General features: G+C 51.5%; 1 protein-coding gene and 1 long non-coding RNA gene across 3 annotated transcripts in view; one reads left to right on the top strand and one right to left on the bottom strand.

Moving 5' to 3' along the window:
* LOC109570359 (SPRY domain-containing SOCS box protein 1) overlaps positions 1 to 24,256 on the top strand; it is a 134,794-nt gene that overhangs the window by 48,431 nt on the left and 62,107 nt on the right. Inside the window, exon 1 of one of the 2 annotated variants that reach the window (XM_019976248.2) lies at positions 15,056 to 15,207. The exons of the other annotated variant lie outside the window; for it this stretch is intronic. The gene's annotated coding sequence lies outside the window, so the exon portion shown is untranslated. Of the gene's footprint in view, positions 1 to 15,055; positions 15,208 to 24,256 lie in introns of those variants that run through there. 2 annotated transcript variants of the gene reach the window in all.
* LOC139176398 (uncharacterized) lies at positions 3,588 to 14,908 on the bottom strand. The gene is made up of 3 exons (XR_011560823.1): positions 14,727 to 14,908; positions 12,415 to 12,913; positions 3,588 to 3,969 (listed from the first exon to the last, which is right to left on the bottom strand). It is a non-coding gene; the product is annotated as an uncharacterized lncRNA (long non-coding RNA).

Below are 24,256 nucleotides of genomic sequence, written 5' to 3'. Positions count from 1 at the left end.
GGGGATCAACCAGAACCTAGAAGCCCCTAAGGGGAGACGGATCTTCTCTCTTGGGTCTTAGCTGTCCTTCCCAGTTGCTCTGGGGGACAGAGGGGACCTCCACACATGCACAGGGCTTCCCAGATGGTTCAGCGGTAAAGAATCCACCTGCCAATGCAGGAAACACCAGTTCAATCCCTGGGTCGGAAAGATCCCCTGGAGAGAAAGTGAAAGTACCATAGCCTGCCAGGCTCCTCTGTGCGTGGAATTCTCCAGGCAAGAATATTGGAGTGGGTAACCATTCCCTTCTCCCCTGGAGTAGCAAATGCCAACCCACTCCAGTATTCTTGCCTGGAACATTCCACGGACAGAGGAGCATGGCAAGTTACAGTCCATGGGGCTGAAAAGAGTCGGACATGATGGAGCATGCGCTCACTCCACACAGGCACAAGTTACAGAGTCATTGGGGAACATTCTTGCAACTGTCCCTGTCGGGCAGAGAGAAACCACCACAGGTTGACAATCCCACATGTGGCTTCAGGCATCCGCAGCAGAGTCTCTCAGATACGGCTTCCAGACAGAGCTCAGCCCGCTCTTGGTACACGCCAGCTGCCTGGGTGGTCTGGTATCAGAATGAAATCCAGAGGCCAGAAGGAGCCTGGGTTCAAGTTGCCACCAATTTCCGGCAAGTTCCTTGTGGAGCTTCAGGCAAACCTACTGGCTGAGTAGGAAAAAAACAGACCCTTCACTTGAAACCAGATGTTAGCATCTGTCCAGGAAGCCTGGAGTGCTGCAGTCCATGGGGTCGGACACGACTGAGCGACTGAACTGAACTGAACTGCACCAGCCCAGGAAGCAGGTTCCCCCCACTTTCCCCCCTTCCTCCCCCCTCCAATCCTAACTTGCAGGCTGGGTCAGTCACCTCCCCGCCACATGGCAGACGAAGACCCTGTTCAGAGGAAGCAGCTTCTTAGCGGGCACCTAAAAATATTGACTTGGGTTTTTTTCTTTAAATAGAAAGGAAATTCAGCTCACTCCACCCCAGTCCTCCTCCTCCTGGGTAGTGAGTGGGCACCCTGGAGACCTCACCCAGACTCAGCTTCCCCGACACTGAGCAGCTATGGCGGTCTGGGAGATGGAGCGAGGCCAGGGTGGAGGACAGGGAGGGACTCGCCCACTCCTGAGGGCAGATTCCTGGGGCAGGGTGGGAGGGCCTGACATTTTAAAAAAACATTTATTTGCCTGCACCAAGTCTTAGTTTCTTTCGGCATGCAGTGTTTTTCGTTGCAGCATTCGAACCCTGAGTTGCGTCATGTGGGATCTAGTTTCCTGACCAAGGATGGAACCCACACCGCCTGAAATGGGAGCGTGGGGTCTTAGCCACTGGACCATCAGGAAAGTCACAGATCCAATGTCCAAAGCACCATAAGTCCAGAGGCTCTGGGCATCTCTGTGACCTAGAAATCACAGGATGAAGTCATAAACGACCCCTGATGCCCCGGGACACCTGGCTTACTGACCTGGTCTCCTTTAGATCCTCCAGGCACCTGGCGGCCGGGCAGGAGCTCTCCCTCTGGCTCAGACCCCGGGGCTCTATGCTCTGCCTGGGCCTGACAGCCCCGCTCCCATGTCTCGGTGGCTGGCTCAGGTGGGTCCTCAGCACATGGGGAAGAGCTGTCCCAGGGCCCCCTCCAGACAGGATACCTGTCTGGATTCTGAGCCACCATGGAACACTTGAGAGAGATGCTTGTGCTCAGACTGGACCGTCTCCAAGAGAGGAGTGAAGGGAGAACCATGTGTGGAGGAGTATGGCCCCCAGGTCAGAGCACAGATAGGTCTGGGTGAACACAGGAAGCTGGCCAGCGGGATGCCTTGGGGAGAGGGGACGGGGGATCCCTTCGTACCATTTGAAGCTCCTTTTTTGGACTCGATTTGTGTTTTAATCAAAATAGCGCACGCAAGTAGTTTTTAACATTTCAGAGTAAAGTAAAACAAGTAAAGCAAAATTCCCCAGCAATTTCCTGTCCCACCCCTCCCTACGCCCAGTTGCTATACCCAAGAGGTGGCTACTTACAATTCTTTTTTAGCTATTTCTTCTGATATTCATAGCTGTATTTCTCAACAGCTTGTTTATTTTTTCACTATGACATCATCCAAATGTAAGAAACCATATCGAATAATGGCTAAGATGCTGACTTTTGAGCCAGATTACTTGGGTTCAAATCTAGACTCTGCCACTTACTAGTAGCACAAGAATGAATAAGTTATTTATCTCATCATGCCTCAGATTTCTTATTATAATGTGGGATAGTAATACCTGTCCCATGGGGCTCATGTAAGGAGTAGATAATTTACACATGTACTTTGGGCCTGGCATGAAATAATCTCTCAATAAGTGTTGGCCGTCAACATCATTTATTATTAACATCCTTTTATGAGAGATAAAAATCCACACTCCTTCCAACTTCATAAGATAGTTACATCACTATGTTTTTATTTTTTTTAATTTTTGGCTGTGCTGGGTCTTCACGGCAGCACTCAGGCTTTATTTGCGGCACTTGGGAGCTTCTCTCTAGTTGTGGCATTTGGGCTTCTCTACTTGCAGCACGAGCACACAGGCTTGGGAGTTGTGGTGCACAGGCTTTGTTGTCCTGCGTCAGGTGGGATTTTAGTTCCCTGATCAGAGATCCAAGCCAAGTCCTCTGCATTGCTAGTAGATTCTTAACCATTGGATCACCAGGGGAGTCCCCACCATTTTGATTAAATAAACATTTATTGTGTTTATTGTAAGGACTTATCTGGTGGCTCCAATGGTAAAGAATCTGCCTGCAATGCAGGAGACCAGAGTTCGACCCCTGGATTGGGAAGATCCCCTGGAGAAGGAAATGGCAACCCACTGCAGTGTTCTTGCCTGGAGAATTCCATGAACAGCCTGGTGGGCTACAGTCTGTGGAGTCACAAAGAATCTGACATGACTGAGTGACTAAACACACATACATACACATACATCTAAATATCATTTATAGCCGAGCCACATAGTATACTATGATTAAATTTCTTTTCTGGTGTGTGTTTTGCTCTGTTTTTCCTGTGGTTAATTATTGCCTTGTCTTTTAATTTTCTATCACTAATTCTTCCCTCAAATCCCCGAGAAAACTGTGACTCCCCTCAACACAGGCATCCACCAGTCCCGCTTCTGGAGCCTTGTGGCCTCAGCTCCAACCCTGCCTGGTTACTCCCCGAACAAGAGTCCACCACGGGCAAGGGCCGTGAGAAGGAACACCCAGGTCCTGACTTCTAAATCTTCCTCTCCAGCAAGAGGAATCAGGGCTCCTTGGGAACATGGCTGTAGCAGGGCAAGTATAAAATGAGCCCGGAACAGCTCGCCGTGTAGGAAAGGACAGGCACCAACGGTGGCACGCAATTGTGGAATGGGTCTTTCTGCTCTGAAGGCCTTTATTGGGACGACTGGCAGAACTCGTAGGGTCTGAGGATTAGATATGTTCACATCCCAAAGTGAAGTTCCTGATTTGAAGGGATGTATTGTGCTTAGGTACGGGAGTAGCCTTGTTTTGGGGGATGTTGAGGGATCATGTCAGAACTCTCAAGTCATTCAATAATTTTAAATTATTATTTATTTTATTATTTTTGTTTGGCTGGGTCTTCATTGCTGCTTTCTCTTTGAGGGCTTTCTCTAGTTGGAGCAAGTGGAGGCTACTCTCCAGTTGAGGTGCATGGGCTTCTCACTGCAGTGGCTTCTCTTGCTGGGGCACAGGCTTCAGCGGTCGCAGCACATGGGCTCAATTGTGGTGCATGGGATTACAGCGCATGCTGCTGTTGCCCTGAAACATGTGGAATCTTCCTGGACCAGGGATTAAACCCGTGTCCCCTTCCTTGGCAGGCAGATTCTTATCCACTGTACCACCAGGGAAGTCCAAGGAAAAAAATTCTTTACATTGTTCTTGCAACTTTCCTGTGAGTTTCAGGTCACTGAAAAACAACAGCAAAATTATTAGTAAAAGTAGAGAGTTGTTAGGGAAGGTCGTACCTTCTCTTTGCTATAGCAGCTCACAGATGATGCAGATGCTGCTAGTCTGGGTCCCTGAGTGAAGAGGAGGCAGGGCTTCCCTATATGTGAGATGAATTTGGAGTGTGGATGATAAGTCAAAACTCTGAGCTCTGGGGAACTGGTACCATCATAATCTCACCTATCTTGACCAGCTTGGAGGCTCTGCTCAAATATCTGCCATCCTTGGCTCCCCTTCACCTTTGAAAGAGAGGCTTAGAAAGTGGATGGAGAGACTTAACCTGACAGTCCAGAGGTTGGGAATCTGCCTCCCCATACAGGGGGCATGGGTTCGACCCCAGTCCAGGGAGACTCCACATGCCTTGGGCAACTAAGCCCTTTCTCCACAACTACTGGGCCCGTGCTCTAGAGCCCAAATGCCACAACGCAGCAAGAGAAGCCACCACTGCGATGAGAAGCCTGAGTAGGGGCATGGGAGGGTGGGAGTGGTGCTTATCCACGAGTGGAGTGCACTTGTTTGTTGAGGGCCCTCAACTGTGAGAATCTATAGGTCTTTGCTCTTGGACGGTTTAGTTTTTCCCAGAAAGATCCCTCTAGTTTCTCGTCTTTGGAGGAAAAGCTTGGTCGCCAGTGCCCTGGGAGCTGGTGAAAGAAGCAGTGTTTCCACTGTTACCAAACCAAGCTTGAGTTCACGCACCCACTCACAGTAAAGCCAGTCTACTGCTTCTGGGTTGTGGTGAAGGACAGTTCAGTGTTTATTGCAGGCACCAAGCAAGGAGTCTAGGCAGCTGGTGCATAAAAGGCCTGAATTCCCCAAAAGCTTTCAGGGAAAGGTTTTTTTAAGAAGACAGGACAGCGGAGCCTGGTGGGCTATAGTCCATGGGGTCACAAAGAGTTGGAGTGAGACTTCCTTGGTGGCACAGTGGATGAGAATCTGCCTGCCAATGAAGGGGTCACGAGTTTGGTCCCTGGTCCGGAAAGATTACACATGCCTCGGAGCAACTAAGCTGCCCACCTTAGAGCCTGTGCTCCACCACGAGAGAAGCCATGGCAATGAGAAGCCCGTGCACTGTGGTGGAGAGTAGCTCCCACTTGCCACAACTAGAGAAAGCTAGGGCAAAGCAATGAAGACCCAGAAAAAGATAGGGGAGGGGAGAGGGGTTGTGATCAGTTTGTGGACATTCTTCTGATTGGTTGTGATTGGTGAGTGGTGAGGTAAGTGGGAGTCAGCATCATTAACCTTCTGGTTCCAACCAGCCTGGGGTCTGCATGCTTATGGGCAGTATATAGTTATCTTCCACGTGCTGTGGGTTTTGCGTGTGCTTAGTTACTCAGTCCTGCCCAACTCTTTGCCACCCTTAGGACTGTAGCCCGCCAGGCTCCTCTGTCCATGGGATTTTTCAGGCAAGAATACAGGAATGGGTTGCCATTTTCTCCACCAGGGGATCTTCCTAGCCCAGGGACTGAAGCCAAGTCTTCTGGGTCTCCTGCATTGCAGGTGGATTCTTAACCTGCTGAGCTGTCGAGGAGGGCTTCCCTGGTGTCTCAGATGGTAAAGAATTTGCCTGCAGTGCAGGAGCCTGGGTTTGATCCCTGTGTTAGGAAGATCCCCTGGAGAAGGGAATGGCTTCCCACTCCAGTATTCTTGCCTGGAGAATTCCATGGACAGAGGAGCCTGGTGGGCTATAGTCCATGGGGGTCACAAAGAGTTGGACATGACTGAGTGACTTTTACTTTCACTTTCCATCAGGGAAGGTCATGGTGGGGATTTTAGTATCTGCAAAATAGCTCAAAGGTTCAGCTCAGTTCAGTTTAGCCACTCAGTCACGTCTGACTTTTTGCGACCCCATGCAGCACACCAGGCCTCCCTGTCCATCACCAACTCCTGGAGTTTACCCAAACTCATGTCCATTGAGTTGGTGATGCCATCCAACTATCTCATCCTCTGTCGTCCCCTTCTCTTCCTGCCTTCAATCTTTCCCAACATCAGGGTCTTTTCAAATGAGTCAGTTCTTTGCATCAGGTGGCCAAAGTATTGGAGTTTCAGTTTTAGCATCAGTCCTTCCAATGAATATCCAGGACTGATTTCCTTTAAGTTGGACTGGTTGGATCTCCTTGCTGTCCAAGGGACTCTCAAGAGTCTTCTCCAACACCACAGTTCAAAAGCATCAATTCTTCTGTGCTCAGCTTTCTTTATAGTCCAACTCTCACATCCATACATGACTACTGGAAAAACCATAGCTTCAACTAGATGGACCTTTGTTGGCAAAGTAATGTCTCTGCTTTTTTAATATGCTGTCTAGGTTGGTCATAACTTTTCTTCCAAGGAGCAAGCGTCTTTTAATTTCATGGCTGCAGTCACCATCTGCAGTGATTTTGGAGCCCCCCAAAATAAAGTCTGTCACTGTTTCCACTGTTTCCCCATCTATTTGCCATGAAGTGATGGGACCAGATGCCATGATCTTAGTTTTCTGAATGTTGAGTTTTAAGCCAACTTTTTCACTCCTATTTCACTTTCATCAAGAGGCTCTTCAGTTCTTTTTCCGCTTTCTGCCTTAAGGGTGGTGTCATCTGCGGTTACTGATATTTCTCTCGGCAGTCTTGATTCCAGCTTGTGCTTCGTCTAGCCCAGCGTTTCTCATGATGTACTGTGCATATGTTAAGTAAGCAGGGTGACAGTATACAGCCTTGACGTGCTCCTTTCCCGATTTAGAACCGGTCTGTTGTTTTACGTCCACTTCTAAGGGTTGCTTCTTGGCCTCCATACAGTTTCTCAGGAGGCAGGTCAGGGGGTCTGGTATTCCCATCTCCTTAAGAATTTGCCACAGTTTGTTGTGATCCACACAGTCAAAGGCTTTGGCATAGTCAATAAAGCAGATTTTTTTGGAACTCTTTTGCTTTTTTGATGTCAAAGGACATGGCTAAGCATATTATCTGTAGTCCTTGAGGAGCAACTAAAGGTCCCTGGCTTTGTTTAATGGCTCAACTATGATTATTTTACCTTGCTTGATTGTTTTCCTCCAATCTGATTCCCACTCAGCAGTGGAAGTGATATATGCAAAATGTGTATCGGAATAATTATCGTGCTCACAAGGCTCTAGGCAGTATGCCTTCTGCCTGTCCCTTCAGCCCACATGAATGCCCCCTCCCCCATCTCTCCTGGCTCCTCCAACTCCCTGCTGCAGCTCCTCCAAGTGTAAAGCTCCCACCTGCGTGAAGCATCGTCCCAGGGCCTCTCTGCCTGGATTTTCCTTCCTTGCCTGCTAGTCATCCTCTGCCTCTTCTCCAGCTCCCAGCTCTCATCCCATCCGACCCAATTCTGTCTTCCCGTTGCACGCTCTCCTATGTACCCCTTCCTCTGTAGACCTGTCACAGGAGTTATTTTCACTCTAACTTTACTTTGAGCTCCGCGCACTGTAGGCTCTTGCATCAGTCGGCTGTTGCTGCATAAAAAACCACCCTAAAACACAGTAGCTTCCAGCCACAAATCATCTGTTCTCACTCACATTTCTGCAGGATGGCTGGGGGCCAGTTGCTCCCACCAGGCTTGACTGGGTGACTTTGCTTTGGAATCTAAGGCTCCCTGATGTGGCTCAGAGCTCTGTTCTATGCGTTCATCCCAAGGAAGAAGGGGTAGTAGAGACTCTTGAGAAGCTCTCCTGATGATCACAGAGGTGCCAAGAAGTAGAGCCCAGCGGTGCAGGCTCATTCAGTCTGGTTGCACCACACACTGCTTACATCCCATTGGCCTAAACAAGTCTGAGTTCCAGGTCACGGGGTGGGGAAGGACCATCTCCAGCGGCTGGGGTAGAGGACAATAAGTATTTCTCTCCAGCAGTTTTCAGTCAGCATTTGCTTGAGCAAGATCAAGCATATGGGCATAAACAGATGCAGAATTCCAGGAGGGTCCTGCATGCTTTGCAAGTTTGACAGGCCCAGTGCTGGCCTTCAGGAAAGTGTCTGGGAGATTTAATGCAAAGGTCAACATTAAGATCCCATGGAAGAGCATAGAGATGCCCATCCAATTTCATCATGGCCGCAGAGGGAAATCCTGGGGTGGACTCTCTCCTCACTTCCCTAACCGCTCTAGTGATTTATCCTTTCATTACACCGACCCTGTAGATGCCCCACAGCCCACAGCCAGCCAGCGGTCAGCCCTGGGTGCCCTGCCCGAGAGAGCGTGCTGCCCTGCTGGCCACACCCAGCAGTGCCCTGCTTTCCCCCTTCTGCTCTCAATGACAGACGGTGTGTTCCCATGTCTGGAAGTTACCTCTCAGAACCTGTTCCCAGGGTCAGGCAGGAGGCTGACCGAAGCTTCCCTGCTCAGCCTGGAACTTCAGCTGGGCAGCCTTCTCTACTCACAGAATCCTCCTCCACGATCATACAATAGGTTTGGATACCTTAATTCTTTCTCTCTTTTAAAGTTTATTTGTTTACTTTTGGTTGTGCTGGGTCTCGGTTGCTGTCCAGGCTTTTTCTCCAGTTGCGGCGATTGGGGTCTACTCTCTCGTGAAGCACAGGCTCTTGGGCATGCAGGCTTCAGTAGTTTCGGTTCGTGGGCTCTGTAGCACAGGTTCAATGGTCGTGGTGCATGTGGTGCCTAGTTTCAGGCGCTCCATGGCACATGGGCATCCTCCCAGACCCGGGATTGAACCTGTGCCTCCTGCACTGTGAGAGAGATTCTTCACCACTGAGCCACCAAGGAAGCCCCTGGATACCTTAATTCTTTCTTCTTCCAACCTGCTCTCTCCTGGAGAGACATATTCAGGACATTGCCAATGAGCATACAGAACCAGCATCACCAATTCCCAGCCAGAAAGTGCCAGGCTTTGTGCAGAAAAGTGAAAGGACTGATGCTGTAAGGTCTTGGAGGCATTTTGCCAGCAGTGAGGCAGAATGGGAGCTGATTCATCTCTTTCTCCAAACTGGTCTCTTGTGGAATCAATGCTAAACCTTAAAAGCTCACAGCACAGAATGGGAGCTCACTCCCACTAAAATGCTTGCTTAATGAGTGTGGTAGTAGAGCCTCTAGCTGGAAGAATGGGTATCCAGAGATGAGCATGGAGTACAGAGGTCAAAGCTGAGTCCGGACTCATTTTCAAGGGGTCGACCAAACATGGCAAACTGCTGTGGGGGAACGGGAAGGAAATATGAGTCCCTGACTATCAGGGGTTTCTGCTCTGCCATTTGGGACGACGGGTGACCTTTCTAGAACCTTTTCATAGAGATTTAAAAATGTATATATTTGTTTGGTTGGTTGTACCAAATCTTAATCGGAGCACGTGAGCTCTTAACTGCGGCATGCGAACTCTTAGTTGCATCATCTGGGATCTAGCTCCCTGACCAGGGATCAAACCTGGGCCCCCTGAACTGCGAGCACGGAGTCTTAGCCACAGGACCACCAGAGAAGTCCCCTATGTAGAGTCTTAACGGTCGAACTGAGTCCACTTGAATACACGTTTGTTCCTAAAGAAAAATAGTCCACAGAGCAAATTTATATAAAACGACTCTTTCTTATCAGTTAGTCTCTGAAATGATCTCATTTACTGTTTATTTTCTGTCTCTCCCCCTCCCATGGAAATTCTCTGAGGTAAGGAGCCTGGTCCATTTTGTTCACTGCTCTCTCTCCAGCCTGCAGAATAGTGCTGTTCAATACTTATTCATTTGGTTCTTCAATATTTAGTAAAAGAATAAATACTTGGAGAGGTGCTTCACTTGTACTGGCATTTGACTATAATAGTGAAGATGTTCCCATGGGGGAAAAATACACTGAAAGACTATTGAAAATGTCCACGGGAGAGTCAAGATAGGCATCAAGGTCTCAGCCAGCTCACTTCCTGGCACTAAAAGTGTTTTTGAAGAACTTTTCAATAATTATTGTGACAAATCCAAGGTCATCTATTCATTTCTTCTCAAGGTCATAGGAACTCTCCTCAAGCCTGGTTGCTACCCAATATCTCATTTAAAGTAGCTGAGGACTTCCCTGGTGGTCCAGTGGTTAAGACTCCATGCTTCCAATGCAGAGGTCACAGGTTCGATTTCTGGTCAGAGAACTAATATCCCACATGCCACATGATGCAGCTAAAAAAATTAAAAAAAAAAAAATTAACCTGCGGAAACTTTGCTCAACATCACCCCTTTGTTCTGATGACCAGCAGTGTCTGATAGAGCTACACTGCAATATCACACTCTGACAGCAGGTGTCACTGTCTGCTAATTATGTGATCCGGAGTGAACCCCAGAAGAGTTAAAGAAGAGAATGTCTACCAAGTCCCAGGTGGCACAGTGGTAAAGAATCCACTTGCCAGTGCAGGAGACATGGGAGACTTGGGTTCGATTTCTGATCAGGAAGATCCCCTAGAGTAGGAAATGGCAACCCACTCCTGTATTCTTACCCAGGAAATCCTATGAGCAGAGCAGGGCAGGCTACATTTCACGGGGTCACAGAGAGCTGGACACGACTGACTGAGCAGGCCCGCACTAACTCATGAATGCTCTAAGATCAAAGTTCTGAAAGGTAAGGTCTACTCTACTTCAGTTTTACTTCATGACATCTCGTATTAAGGATGCAGAATGGGTCTAAATTCGAAAAATATGTTTCAGTTCTTTTTGTTCTGGTGGATCTTGTCACACTTTTGTGTTATGGATCCCATGATTTTCTAGAAAACTTATTTTTTTTTTATTGTCAATAATAGTATCTCTGACTCACTTTGTTGTACAGCATCAAGTAACACAACACTGAAAAACAATCATACTCCAATAATAAAGTAATAATATCTAAAATGTGTCTATTATCTTGACACTCCTCAAAACTTTCTGCATTTCATTTTAACACAATACCTTGCACATGTTGTGCTCAATTAATATTTGTGGCATGACTGCTACCCTTCCCCCACCACCAAATTCTGGGAAACATGTAGAACGATTCAACAGAGGAGGAAACTGGGTCCTAGAAAGATTAGGTAACTCGCCCAAGGTTACACAGCTGGTGAATGACAGTGCCTGCTGGAAGATTCTTGAGACTACAAGGAGATCAAACCAGTCAATCCTAAAGGAAATCCACTCTGAATATTCATTGGAAGGACTGATGCTGAAGTTGAAGCTCCAATACTTTGGTCACCTGATGGGAAGAGTCGACTCACTGGAAAAGACCCTGATGCTGGGAAAGATTGCCAGCAGGAGGAGAGGGTATCAGAGGATGAGATGGTAGATAGCATCACCAACTCAATGGACATGAGTTTGAGCAAGTTCTGGGAGATAGTGAAGGTCAGAGAAGCCTGGCGAGTTGCAGTCCATGGGATTGCAAAGAGTCGGACGTGACTTAGCTACTGAACAACAACAATCAAGACTACACAGTTGGTGAATGGCAGCTGGGGTCTGCATTACTTGTCTAATACCAACTCTCTCGTCCATTCCCTTCAAACACCAAAAGGGACTCAGAGACAATGGGAGCCCCAAGGAGGCGGGAGCTTGTGAAGGCAGCAGAAGTCTGCTCTAAAGGCTTGCAGTGTGTCTGAGATAGCTCTGGACAGACCTTTTATCATCACAGACAGCAGCTGAGAGACTTCTTTGGTAGTCCAGTGGTTAAGACTCCAAGCTTCCACTGCAAGGGGCATGGGTTCGATCCCTGGTCAGGGAACTAAGATCTGGCATGCTGTGTGGTGTGGCCACAAGAGAAAAAAAAAAAAAGAAAAAGCAGCCGACAGCTAATTTGTTATCTAACAATTTCTCCCCATAATTTTCCCAAAACAGAGAAGGGAACAAACTGTGTTTATGCAAGTGATGAAATGTAAGTGGAGGTGGAGGTGCAGTTGAGGGGGGAGATGACACCACCAGAAGCCCATCATGCCCCCTCCCTACTCACCCCCATGGAATGACAGATAAGTGGTTTAAGACTTGAGTCAGTCTTCTAATTCCTGGATGGTTATCTGCTGATGTCACAATATGTAACAACCCTGATACTGGGAAAGACTGAAGGCCAAGACAGACGGGGGCGGGAGAAGATGAGATGGTTAGATGGCATCACCGACTCAATGGACATGAATTTGAGCAGGTTCTGGGAGATAGTGGACGACAGGGAAGCCTGGCATGGTGCAGTCCAGGGGGCTCACAAAGAGTTGGACACGACTTAGGGACTGAACAATAACATGTATCTTTTTAACAAAACAATACTGTTCGTGCTGATAGGACGAGTATACACCCCTTTCATACAATCTGGACTCCACTATTGCTCAACACTGTTCCCAGTCACTGCGGGATGACCAGCTTCCCAGCATCGGTCTACCTGCCCACGTCGTGGAGGAGAGGAAGGCTCACTCCCCAGGGATTCCTCTGGGAAATTTAGGTCAGTGCGATCTCATTACCCACTGGATCAGAGCTGATATGTGGGAGTGCTGAGGCTGTCTTACCTGGAACAGTGTGTTTCAGGGTCCTCGTATCAAAGGTGGGGTCTCAGGTCCCAGATGGATGGACTGCCACTTGAATTATACCTTGGTCTGCCTCAGTCTAAATTTCCTAAAGGAAATCAACCCTGGATATTCACTGGAAGGGCTGATGCTGAAGCTGAAGCTCTAATACTTTGCCCACCTGATGCGAAGAACCCGCTTATTGGAAAAGACTCTGATGCTGGGAAAGATTGAAGGCAGAAGGAGAGGGGGGCAACAGAGGATGAGATGGTTGGATGGCACTGACTCAATGGACATGAGTTTGAGCAAACTCCGGGAGATGGTGAAGGACAGGGAAGCCTGGTGTGCTGCAGTCCATGGGGTCGCAGAGTTGGACATGACTTAATGATTGAAGAACAACAACAAAGTTGAACTCCAAGCTCTGCTACCACGAGGCCTTTCACCAGTTACTCCTGCTGATGCCGGAATCTTGGCCTCTGGGCAGTGGTGCCGAACTGAACCTCTGAAACAGAGTTTTGGGTGACATAGAAAAGAATACTTTTATTGCTTTGCCAGGCAAAGGAGGCCTCTGTGGGCTCCTGTCTTTGAAAACTGTGTGTCTCAACACTGGAGGATTTGATGAGGAGCTTTATAACAATAGTACAAGGGTGGGGTTGCTGGTAAGACTAGGCTGTGTGCAGGGCCTGCAGTCCTTTGATCTGCTCTCAGGTGATCTTTATTTTTAAAATTTTGGCCACACAGTCAGGCATGTGGGATCTTAGTTTCCCGACCAAGGATTGAACCCAAGTCCCCTACAGTGAAACAGAGGAGTCTTAACCTCTGGACTGCCAGGGAAGTCCACCAGGTAATCTTTGTGATGAACTTTGGTTTCTTCAGTCTGGCCTCAGGTGGTCCTCCCAAGGCATCGAGAATGCTGACATCTTCCATTTGTTGGGTTTCAAATCTATGTACTCAGTGTAGTCGGTCGTGTCCGCCTCTGTGCGACCCCATGGACTGCAGTCCACCAGGCTCCTCTGTCCATAGAAGTTTCAAGGCAAAATACTGGAGTGAGTTGCCAGTTCCTACTCCAGAGGATCTTCCCCAGCCAGGGATGGAACCTGAGTCTGTTGTGTCTCCTGCGTTGGCAGGCAGATTCTTTACCACTCGTGCCCCATCAAGGGTTTAAGATACTGTTAAGTGTGTCCCTTGAGGCAGAATGAGGACCCTACCCCAAGGCTGTTTCTTGGTTGTTCCTCCCTTGACTCTGCATCACCCCTCTTCCTGGATATGCAACTGCCTGAAACAGCCCTTTAGAACTCCCAGGAGGTGCTGGAGGCTGAACGGAAAGGCTCCCTGTGCCCAGGAACCCCTACAGGGTTCACTGCCTGATCTCTACAAGTCAGTAACAGTTCTGCCCTTATAGTTATGGTAAAGATGAAATTACTATGGAACCACATTTTTCTTAACAGCTTCTCCAATGTGAATCTTCCATGCCCTTCAGTGAACACTACACACTACTGGGGGTGGAGGAATGTAAAGAGATTTGATCTTTCAAAAGTTCTTTCTTTAAAATCTTCCCAGTTCTAGAGGGCAAGTGACTGCTCTGTTGGGAGTGGAGGAAAACTCCTTTGGTGGCTTGGAGCCAGCTGACACTTTTATATGGACAAGTCTTGGTGGGGTGGGGGTGGTGGGTACCCGCCTGGCACTCTTTCATTCATTCAACAAACATTCATGGGGAACCACCAGCTGTATGCTCAACGCCATCAAGAAGCTGGTGATGCCCTGGTACTGGCCCCTCAGGGTCTAGGAATCCCAAGACACCCTCCCTGGGTCCACCTAGATGGAAGTGCCTCAGTCGGGGAGGGGGGGGGGGCGGGGCTCCAGCAGGACTGGCAGTCCTTGGATTATCTGCTGGCCAATGAACTGCTCTCCTGTGCCCTAGACGTACAGAACTTTTAGTTTCTGATAATTTGAGATGAGGGTTTCCTAGGTGGCTCAGCAGAAAAGAATCCACATGCAATGCAACAGAAGTGGGTTCGATCCCTGGGTGGGAAGATCTCCAGGAGAAGGAAATGACCACCCATTCCAGTATTCTTGCCTGGAAAATCCCATGGACACAGGAGCCTGGTGGGCTATAGCCCAGGGGGTTACAAAGAGCCGGACAGGACTGAGCGACTAAACAAGCAAAGCCTTGCTGCCAGGGTTATTGAAATAACCCTGACCCTCCCAAGAGACCAAAAAAATTATTATTAGTAAGCCCCCCCCCCCCCCACCCCGCCCCTACGCTGACCCAGCACCGCTGCAGCCCTCCGGGTGTTGCAACCAAGGCCTCTTACCCAGCGGAGGCTGCCCAGCGTTTCCCAAAGACGCCTCCGGAGGGACCACAGCCTCGGCGCCGCCCGGAGCGCCCCGATGGCCTCCGGGTGGGGCGATGGCGCAGGCAGAGGAGGGGGGCGGCGGCAGAGGCGGTGGAATGACCGCCGGGCACGTGACATACCACCCGCCCCCCCCGCCCCAGCCGTGCACGCCGCCCCCCGCGCGGCCGCCTGAGCCCCAGCCGGGGGAGGGGCGAGGCAACAAGAAGAGGGGCGGGGCGGGGCGGGGCGGGGGCGGGCTGGTCCCGCCCCTAGCGCGTTCCTTTTTCACTTTAAAGCCTTTGGTTGCATTTTCTTCTGTGCACAGAAGTAGCGCGCTCGCGGCAGGCACCAGGCTCCAGCGCTGGCGCCGGGGCCGCGGGGAGGAGGCGACTTCGCTCCCTGCGGCGAGAAGCCTCCTCGGCCCCGGAGAGCGGGCGGCGGCGGCAGCCTCCCCGGAGCGGTAGGCAGGGCCGGGCGCGGGGACTGGGTGGGTGGGGGTCCCGGCCAGGCGCGTGCTGGAATCGCAGCACCTGGGGATCGAGTGGGCACCCGGGCGCGGGGCTGGGGTGGCGTCCCGCCTGGAGACCCGGTACGGGTGCGTGGGGAACCCTTCTCTCGGCACGGGTCCCAGGAGAGGGGCCCGGGGCGCCGCCCAGCGCTGCTGCGGCTGCTGCCCGTGCAGGCGCGGGCAGGTCGCACGGCCCCGGGCCCCACCTGCGGGGACGAGACGGGGTGGGAGTCCAGGCGGCCCCGGAGACCGTCGGACCCGGGATTGAGCCTTGGCGGCTGCAGACCTAGGAAGAAGCCCGGGACGCACGGCGGCCCCCGGCGACTTCTAGTTGCCCAGACGCCGGGCGGGGGGGGCTCGGGACCGTCCCTACGGCGGAGGCGGGGGCGCCGACCTGCCCCTTCCGCTCAGGGGCAGCGCCACCCCACTCCACGGAGTTACTGTCGCTTTTCCCGCCGGTGGGGGCCGGGATCCGCATCACGGCCCAACTAAGCACCATCGGGGGTCCCCAGCTCCGCCGGCGGCGCCTCCCCCGGGGAGCCCGCCGGGCGACACCCCGGGCGGCGCCGCCCTCCCCGCCGCCCCGGAGCCGCCGCGGCTGCTCGGGCAACCAGGGGAGAGCCGAGAGTTCTGTCGGGAAATCGATTAAAACAGAAAATCCAGAGCAGCCCGGGTCAGTCGGTGGTAGCTGTCCTGTTCAAGTTCAAGGCAGAGGCTCCCGGCAATGCTAACGGCCCCGCGGGGCGATGGCTTGGTATGCCGGGGAGGGACGGCGAATTGTGTGTGTGAGTATGGTGTGTGCTGAGTATGTGTCTTTGTGAGCCCGTCTGCGTGTGTGCGTGAATAAGTGTATGAATGTGTATGTGTGATGTGTTTGTGTGTGTGTGCCTGTGTGTCTCTGAGTGTGTGTTTGTGCGAGTTAGTGTGCCCCTCTGAGTGTGTGTGTGTGGTGAGTGTGTCTCTGTGAATGTGTGTGCATCTCTGAGTGCGTGTGTGTCTGTGTGGCTTGAGTGTGTGTGTGTGTGTGTGTGTGTGTGTGTGTGCCATCCATGGTAACCTGGCAGTGAGGATCGCTGGCTCCTGGATCCGCTTAACTCGCCTTTCCCTGCTTGGTTCTCAAAACAGGGCTGCCCTGAACCAGGGTACAGGGCAGGAGGGCAGGGCGCCTGGTACCAGCTGAGGAGGGTGCAGGCTCCTCCCTCCCTCTCTCTTTTTCTCTGAAAATGAACTGAACAGTTCGGGGGTGAGTTGGCAGGGGCCGCTTCCTGAGTGAGTAATATTTAATTAAATGCTCCAGCCAGTAGCATCAGAAACTGGTCATGAGTTGAGTTTTAACAGGTGTTGATGGTAAAAAAGCATCTCTGGTGACTAAAGCCTGGTGTCCTTGAAAGAATTCTCTCCTGGGTAGAACATTTAGGGGGGGCAAACCTGGAATCCTGGTTTGGGTGTGAGGACAGGAAGCAAGCTAGGGGGCGGGGCTGTCCCTCCCTTTTCTGATGAACCCATTCCTGACACCACCCCCTTCCCAGTGGCTCCCCCACTGGGAATCACAGAGCTGGGGAAGCCGTGTCTTATTAATACTTATGGGGCATTCATCTGGGCCGACCCTTCCTTTCCTGCAGAAGCCCAGAGAGGGTGGCTGGCTTACCCAGACTGCACAGCCAGAGCTTGTGGACCAAATCTCGGGAGCCCTAACTGTTACTGGTTGGTTACTGTCATTGGTTACTGTCGCTAGTGCTGAGATCATGGGCCAGGCACTTCGTGTCTCCCCAGATGTCAAGTGATGGGCTGGATCAGATCATTTCAGTTTTCTTGTTCTTTTACTGCTTTGTCTTCTGCAGAGCGAGCTTTACCCAGTAGATGGAGAGAGAGAGAGAGAGATGGGGTGGCATGGCCTAATGCAATAATAACTCTACAAACTTCCTTTCCTTTCCCAGTCTGGCTCCCACTAGGGAAGCAGAGAGAATAAAAACAGAGGCACATTGACCGCAGTGGCTCTGACAGTCACGAGCAGGGCAGGCCTGGCGTCAGAGAGGTTGGAGCTTTAGGGAGAATCAGTGGGTTCTGGGGCTTATTAGGGAGGAGTGGTTCTGCCCGGGGTCCCCGATGATGTCACTTTGGAGCTGGGAGAGGCTACTTTCATTGGGCTGCTCCAGCAAGTCTGAAACCACCCTTCAGTGGGCTCCCTTGGGTTGCCTGGTAAAACTCTGACATGGCCTGGGCAGTCATCTTCCTTTGAAGCAGGGGAGGAGGGTAGGTGTCCAGCTGGTGGAGGCCCACACTGCCTGCTGCTGAGCTGAGAATGATGGCTGCATGTTCCCTCAGGGCCATACCTTCTCCCACCTTCCCTCTCCTCCTGGGTGAGCAGAGACTTGCCTGCCTTGTATTTTCACATTTAGTAAAACCTCTGATTCATACAGTTTGTGAGCTGTGTTCACGAGCTTCGTCTGGGAATTTTGCAACAATTCCTCCCAAGAGCTAGGTTCTGGCTGTTGTTCATGATCGATTTATCTTTGTTCCTGAAAAGTTTGAGAATGAGCTTCTTAATCAGGACAGAAGCACAGGGTATGCCTCGATCCACCTAGGGATGCATAATCTCATCCTTCCTCCACAGGCCTGACTAATGAAATTCAGGCTTAAAAGGACCTTTATTTTGGACTTTCAGCTGAGTGCTCTCCTGTATCTCGGTTATCTGATAGCCTCCCTCCCACCTCCCCAATCTAAGAGTAAAAATTCTGCTCCAGTAGGTGCCAGACACTGTGCTGCTAAGTGCTTTATGGGTGAGATCTTGTCTGACACTGATGATGGTAAGAATAAGAATATTAAAGAGAAATAATGTTATCTGCTACTAGGCTCTGATCTGAGTCCTTGACACATTAACCCTTGTCTTTTTCCTAAGAACCCAGGGCAGCAAGTGGGTTCTTCCGCTGTCCACATGGCTTGGCCAAGGTTAGGATTTTGGCACCTAAGCCCTTAATCAGTACAGCCTCCCACCTCCATCACCGTAGCCTTTCCTTAAGGAAGCATGTGTTAATTTTTAAGTAAAAAATTGTTATGATTATGGAAAATTTCAAACATATACCCAAATTGAGAGAAATATAAGGTTCCCTCACCAGCTTCAAGTGTCAGCATGCACACACATGAATGTATATGCACATATGCACGCCCGCCCCCACCCACACATAAACACACATCACACACACGTACTGTTCCTGGCTTGTGTATGGCTCGGATGCTTAGTCGTGTCTGACTCTTTGGAACCCCATGGACTGTAACCCACCAGGCTCCTCTGTCCATGGGATTCTTCAGGCAAGAATACTGGAGTGGGTTGCCATTTCCTCCTTCAGGGGATCTTCCTGACCAAGGGTTTGAACCGGTATCTCTTGCATCTTCTGCATTGGCAGCAAATTCTTTACCACTGTGCTACCTGGGAAGCCCTTTCCTGGCTTGTTGGGAAACAAATCTTAGACGTAATGTCAGGTTACCTGTGAGTTCTTCCTAAGAAGCTGTTAGAGGAAGCATTAAGTGTCCAAGGGGCTTCCCAGGTGGCACTAGTGGTAAAGAATCCACCTGCCAATGCAGAAGACAGAAGAGACATGAGTTCAGTCTCTGGGTCGGGAAGATCCCCTGGAGGAGGGCATGGCAATCCACTCCAGTATTCTTGCCTGGACAATCCCACGGACAGAGGAGCATGGCAGGCAACGGTCCACAGAGTCACAGAGTCAGACACGACTGAAGTGACTTCATGCACGTAAATATCCAAGATGTGGACTTTGGAGGGCGAGCTGGGGTAAAGGTACTTTTCCAGACTTGGAGCTGAGGGTCCTTCCTGGCTGGGCCAAGGGGAGGGTGGCTCTAGAGAGGGATCTGTCCTGTTGCCACGCACCACCCGCTGCAACCCAAAAAACATTTGGGAAACTTCCTGCTGTTTTGTGTTTTAAAAGTTCTATTCCTTGCCCAACATAATGAAGAAGTGCGTCTGCTGGTTGGGAGACATAGCACACAGGCTCCCTGGGCCTCCGTTGGAGGAGCTGCCAAGGCACAACCCTAGCTGCGCCCCCCAACCAAGGCTGGGCCTGGGCAAGGCAGGCCTGGGCTTTCAGGCAGGGCTGGACAGCAGGAATGTGGAAGTGGTTGATCCACAAGTGCTGTGCCAGACCTAAGCCTGAGCTTAACCGTCTTGAATTCCCCTGTGGATGATGGTGGGCGTGAGAGCCTCGGCCGCCCTCGGGGTACCTCTGGAGGAGGAAGGAGGTGGTGGGTCATGCGGTCCCAAGGCTGTGGACGTGCGGGATGTCAATGCCACACTGAGTAGAAATCTAGGATCAACCTGGTGACACGGTCTTGACAGGTGCCCCAGCTGTGAACAGCCCTCGCTGGACAAGCTGCTTGTGGTCACACACAGCTGCCGGCTCTGCCCTCGGGGCCTCTGGTTGTTCAAAATGTTGCCTTGGGTTCCGTCACATCTGTTTCCTGCCGGGCGGATGGCAGTGACCACATTTTCAGGGTGAAATTGGCAGGTTTGGTGACTTGTTGGGCGTAGGGCATGAAGAAGTGGGAAGAGTTGCAGGTGTCTGTTGAGAGGTCAGAGTGGCTGGTGACCCTTTAGGGAGGGCTGGGGGCTAAGGAGACATGGGTGTGCCTTGAACCTGTCCCAGGTGGAGATGGTCTCTGCAGATATGTCCAGATGGCAGGTGGGCCTAGGGCCCAAGAGAGAGGTCTGGGCTGGAGACAGAAACTTTGGAACCTTCTTTTAAAGCGGGTTAGTGCCATCCCACAAGAGAGTGTTTGGCATGAGGTGAGGCATGCCTGGGGCATGGAACCCTCATTCCCAGCATTTCAGCTAGAACTGGGGAAGAGACCCTGGCACTAGCACCCTCAGCCTAGTGTTCCCACCTGGCTTGTGTGTCCTGGGAGAGTCCACCCCGACAAAGAGGGTGTGTGCTGGGGTCTCCACAGTTGGCACCTGGATGCCCAAAGGCCATCTGGAAAGACTTCTCTTGGCTTAAGGGTTTGATTTTTCTCTCTCTTATCTTAATCACGGTAAAATGTACATAACATCAAAATTATGTCTTAACCACCTTTAAAAGTTCTTTATTTGATTTTTGGCTGCACGGGGTCTTTGTTGCTGCCCGAGGGCCTTCTCTTGTTGTGGCGAGCGGGGCTGCTTGTGGTGCACAGGGCATCTCATTGCCCTGGCTTCTCTGGCAGAGCACAGGCTCCAGGTGCACAGGCTTCAATAGTTGTAGCACCTGGGCCCAGTAGTTGTGGCACACGGGCATAGCTGCTCTGTGGCATGTGGAATCCTCCCGGACCAGGGATCCAACTCGTATCCCCTTCCTTGGCAGGTGAACTCCCATCCACTGTATCACCAGGAGTCCACATCTTAACCATTTATAAGCGTACAGCTCGGTGGTATTAAGTACTTCACTTTGTTCTACCACCATCACCCCCTCCATCTCCAGAACTCTTTTCATCTTGTGAAACTGAAGCTCTATCCCCATTAAGCACTAGCTCCCCACCTCCCCTCTCCAGCCCCTGGCAACCACCATTCTACCTTCTGTCTCTGTGAATTAGACCACTCCAGGCCCATCAGATAACTGGAATTACATGTGCTTGTCCTGCTGTGACTGGCTTACTTTTCCTAGCATGATGTCTTCAGGGGTCATCTGTGCTGTAGCACGCGTCAGAATCTCCTTCCTTTTAGGGCTGAATAACATTCCATTGTATGCATGGACCATATCTTGCTTATCCATTCATGCGAGGCTGGACGCTCGGTCTCTGCTTTTTCATTGCTCTCCCTGAGAGTTATAGGCTCCCGGGAAGGAGCCCTCATCGTGGGCCTTAGGGGTCCCTGTGGGAATGCAGAGTAAGGGGGCTCTGATGGTGGGCTCTGGGGCTCCTGCCCCTCCCCAATGTGACTGGCCCAGCTTCACAGCTTGCTGTGCCCTCCAGCTGGTCAGAGGTAGATGAGGCTGCTCATGGGGTCATGCATGGACCTGGGAGCCAGGGTCACAGCCGGGGGGAGGGGCCCCAGGACTCAGGCTTCACTTGGCCGAGAGCTCCCAGACCTGCTGTTCGGGTGGGAGAAGCGGCCCCTCCAGCCCCATCCAGCCTCTCGTTCCCAGGGCAACATACACCTGGTTTCCCCTCCCTCACTCCCCTGGCACTGGAAGGTCTTTCCAGGAGCTCCTGGAGGTCCCCGTGCTAACTGCCCAGGCTCTCCAGGACCTTCTAGCTCATGTCCACTCACCATCCTGCTGCTTTGGCGCCGTGGCCCCCTCTCCGCCTACAGAGCACTCTCCCCCGCCCCCTTCCACCTGGACCACTGCTGCTGCCTCTTGGCCCTTTCTACCTTGTCTCCCCCACAGACCCCTCCCACCCCCACCCACAACCCCTCCTCACATCTCTCTTGGGCCACCCACCTCCTCATGCCGGCCCCCCTCGCCCCCTCCTAGCTTCAGTCACCAGCATCTGAATCCTGCTGACTACCCCCACCCCTTGGACTCTCGTCATAGGACCTGACTGCCAAGTTTTCAATTCCCAGATCGGCATCTTCCCCACGGCTCCGTGGACCATCAGGAACTCCAAAACAAGCCTCTTCTCGTGTGCTGTTATTGACCCACTTGTGTTCATTCTTTCATTCAAACTTTTGTTGAGCCCCTGTCGTGTGTGGCCAGTCTGCTGGGGCTGAGAATACAATGATGGAGTTGAGGGGGGTTCCTAGCTCTCCGGGTCCTATCTGTCGAGTGGGAGATGCAGGCTTGTCTCCCTGATGACCTACCCTGGGGCGTAGAGGGATACTGACAGAGAGAAGGTCGTCAGGAGGCAAGTGGGCCTTTCAGGTGGAAGGATGGCAGGTGTGGAAGGTGAGTGTGGGCCAGTGTGTGGCTGGAGTGGGGCTGAACGAGGGCAGAGAGGATGGAAAACACCAGGAGGTGAGTTTGTGGGGGAGAGGGGCCAGGATATTAGGAAACACTCCCACAGGGAGGGGGAGGACACCGGGGGATACTCCAATGGGGAGGGGAGGACACTGGAGGGTGTTCCCATGGGGAGGGGGGACTTTGGGGGCTGCTCACACCGGGAGGGGCAGAACCCAGTGGATGCACCTGGAGGATGGGCTCTCGTGTGGACTCTTCAAGGCAGTGACTGAGTGTTTCAGGGCAATGACTGGTTCTGTTGGCTGTCTCCACCTTCTTGGCCATGAGTCCCCACAGCAGGGTGGCTGAGTCCTGGGCCTCCATCGTGGTGGGGTACATGTTGCTTCCTGCTCCAGCTCATTACATTTTCACTAGGTAGCTTTGACTGTGGAGAGCCCTCTGGGCACCACAGAACTGGTGTGTGAGGCAGGGGAGAACCCATTCTCCTGGGGTATGCTTCTTACCCTCCAGCCCAGATGCAGAAGGGAGTGTGGGGGATGTGGGCGTAGGTGGGCAGGCAAGTTGGGCTTGGGGATGCTTGAACGCCAAGCTGGACAGTTTGGATGTGATGGAGTCACCATTGTAGGAAGAAGAACCACACACAGGAGATCAGGAGGAGAGCGGGCAGCGTGAATGCACGCACAGTGCTGGACTCAGAGCACTGCCACCCACAGCCACCTAATGGAGGTTGGCTTCTCTGGATGCTCTCCCAGGGGCTGTGTGTGGCCAAGTGGCTCAGCCTTCATAATGTCAGTGAGGCCTGTAGAATAGGTACGTGTTACCCCATTTTACAGATGAGGAAACTGAGACCAGTTCAGGGCTGCTGGGAGCTAGGAGCTGAACTGTGCAGCCTTGGCTCCCGGGTCTACACACTTAAATACCACGCTCTGCCACAGAGAAGGGGAGCAGTAGAAACAAGTGAGCTGTGAGACAGGCTAGAGGGTTACATGTCACCTGTGGCCTGGTGCATTGACTGATGGGGGCTGACAAGAATCAGAAGTGGCCCTAGGTTTGAGGGGAAATGATGCCCACCACACACACACACACATGTAAATGGGGTTGGTAGTTCTAACTCCAGGATGTGTCCATATGCTCTGTGATACTAGCTGATTATAGTTTTCTTTTTTTAATTGAGGTGAGGTCCACAAAACATAAAACTAACCATTTAAATTTCTTTTCTTTTGGCCGTACCATATGGCATGTGGAATCTTAATTCCTCGACCAGGGATCAAAACCGCACCCCCTGCGATGGAAATGTGGATGGAGTCCTAACCATTGGACCACCAGGGAAGTCCTCCAGATTACCCATTTTTAAAATGAGCAACTCAGTAACAATTAGTACACTCACAGTATTGTGCAACCAGCTTCATCTAGTTCCAGAACTTTTTCCCTCCAAAGAGAAAGCTTGTGCCCATTAAGCAGTCCCTTCCCGTGTCCCTCCCCCAGCCCCTGGCAAGCACAGTCTGCGTCCTGTCGCTATGGATTTGCCCATTCCGGATATTTCCTATACATGGAACCATCCACTCTGGGGCCTTTTGTGTCCGGCTTCTGGCTAATTACGTGGGGCACAGCAGATTGAAGTGTTTCCTAGAAGGAAGTTGGATTTCCCCTCCTGACTCGCTTGGGGGTCACTCGAAGGTAGAAACGAGCTTGTCTAAAACATCCACCTGGAAAATGCAGGAAACAGCAGACACCTGCCTTTGGCTCCTTTTCCATTGCCACCAAAGACCCAGACACTGTCCTCTTGCAGTCCGCGGACTTCTTCATTATTCTGAATTTTTTTCCAGTGATCTTTTAAAAGTGAGCACCTGCAGTCTCAGCTCCCTTCTTAAAGCCCTTCAACAGCCACTGTCACCGGTAGGGTGAGTCTCCAGAGCCGTGACACAGCCCTCAGGGCACGGCCTGGTCTGACCTCACTTTGCGGCCCTCCTGCCCCGCTCCTTCCCTCTCAAGCAGCAGTGTCGCCTGTATCTTTTGTGGACCAGCTCCAAGGCTGGGGGTGGTGGTCTCCCGGGGTGGGAACTTTTTCCAGGATTGGTCTCTGATAGTGTTGCAGTTTGGTGCCACTTTCGAATCCTGTT

This window comes from Bos indicus, chromosome 16 (assembly GCF_029378745.1).
Source record: "Bos indicus isolate NIAB-ARS_2022 breed Sahiwal x Tharparkar chromosome 16, NIAB-ARS_B.indTharparkar_mat_pri_1.0, whole genome shotgun sequence".
NCBI classification, from domain to species: domain Eukaryota; kingdom Metazoa; phylum Chordata; class Mammalia; order Artiodactyla; family Bovidae; genus Bos; species Bos indicus.
Note: the sequence above shows the minus strand (reverse complement) of the source record. Positions and strands in the feature narration are given on the sequence as shown.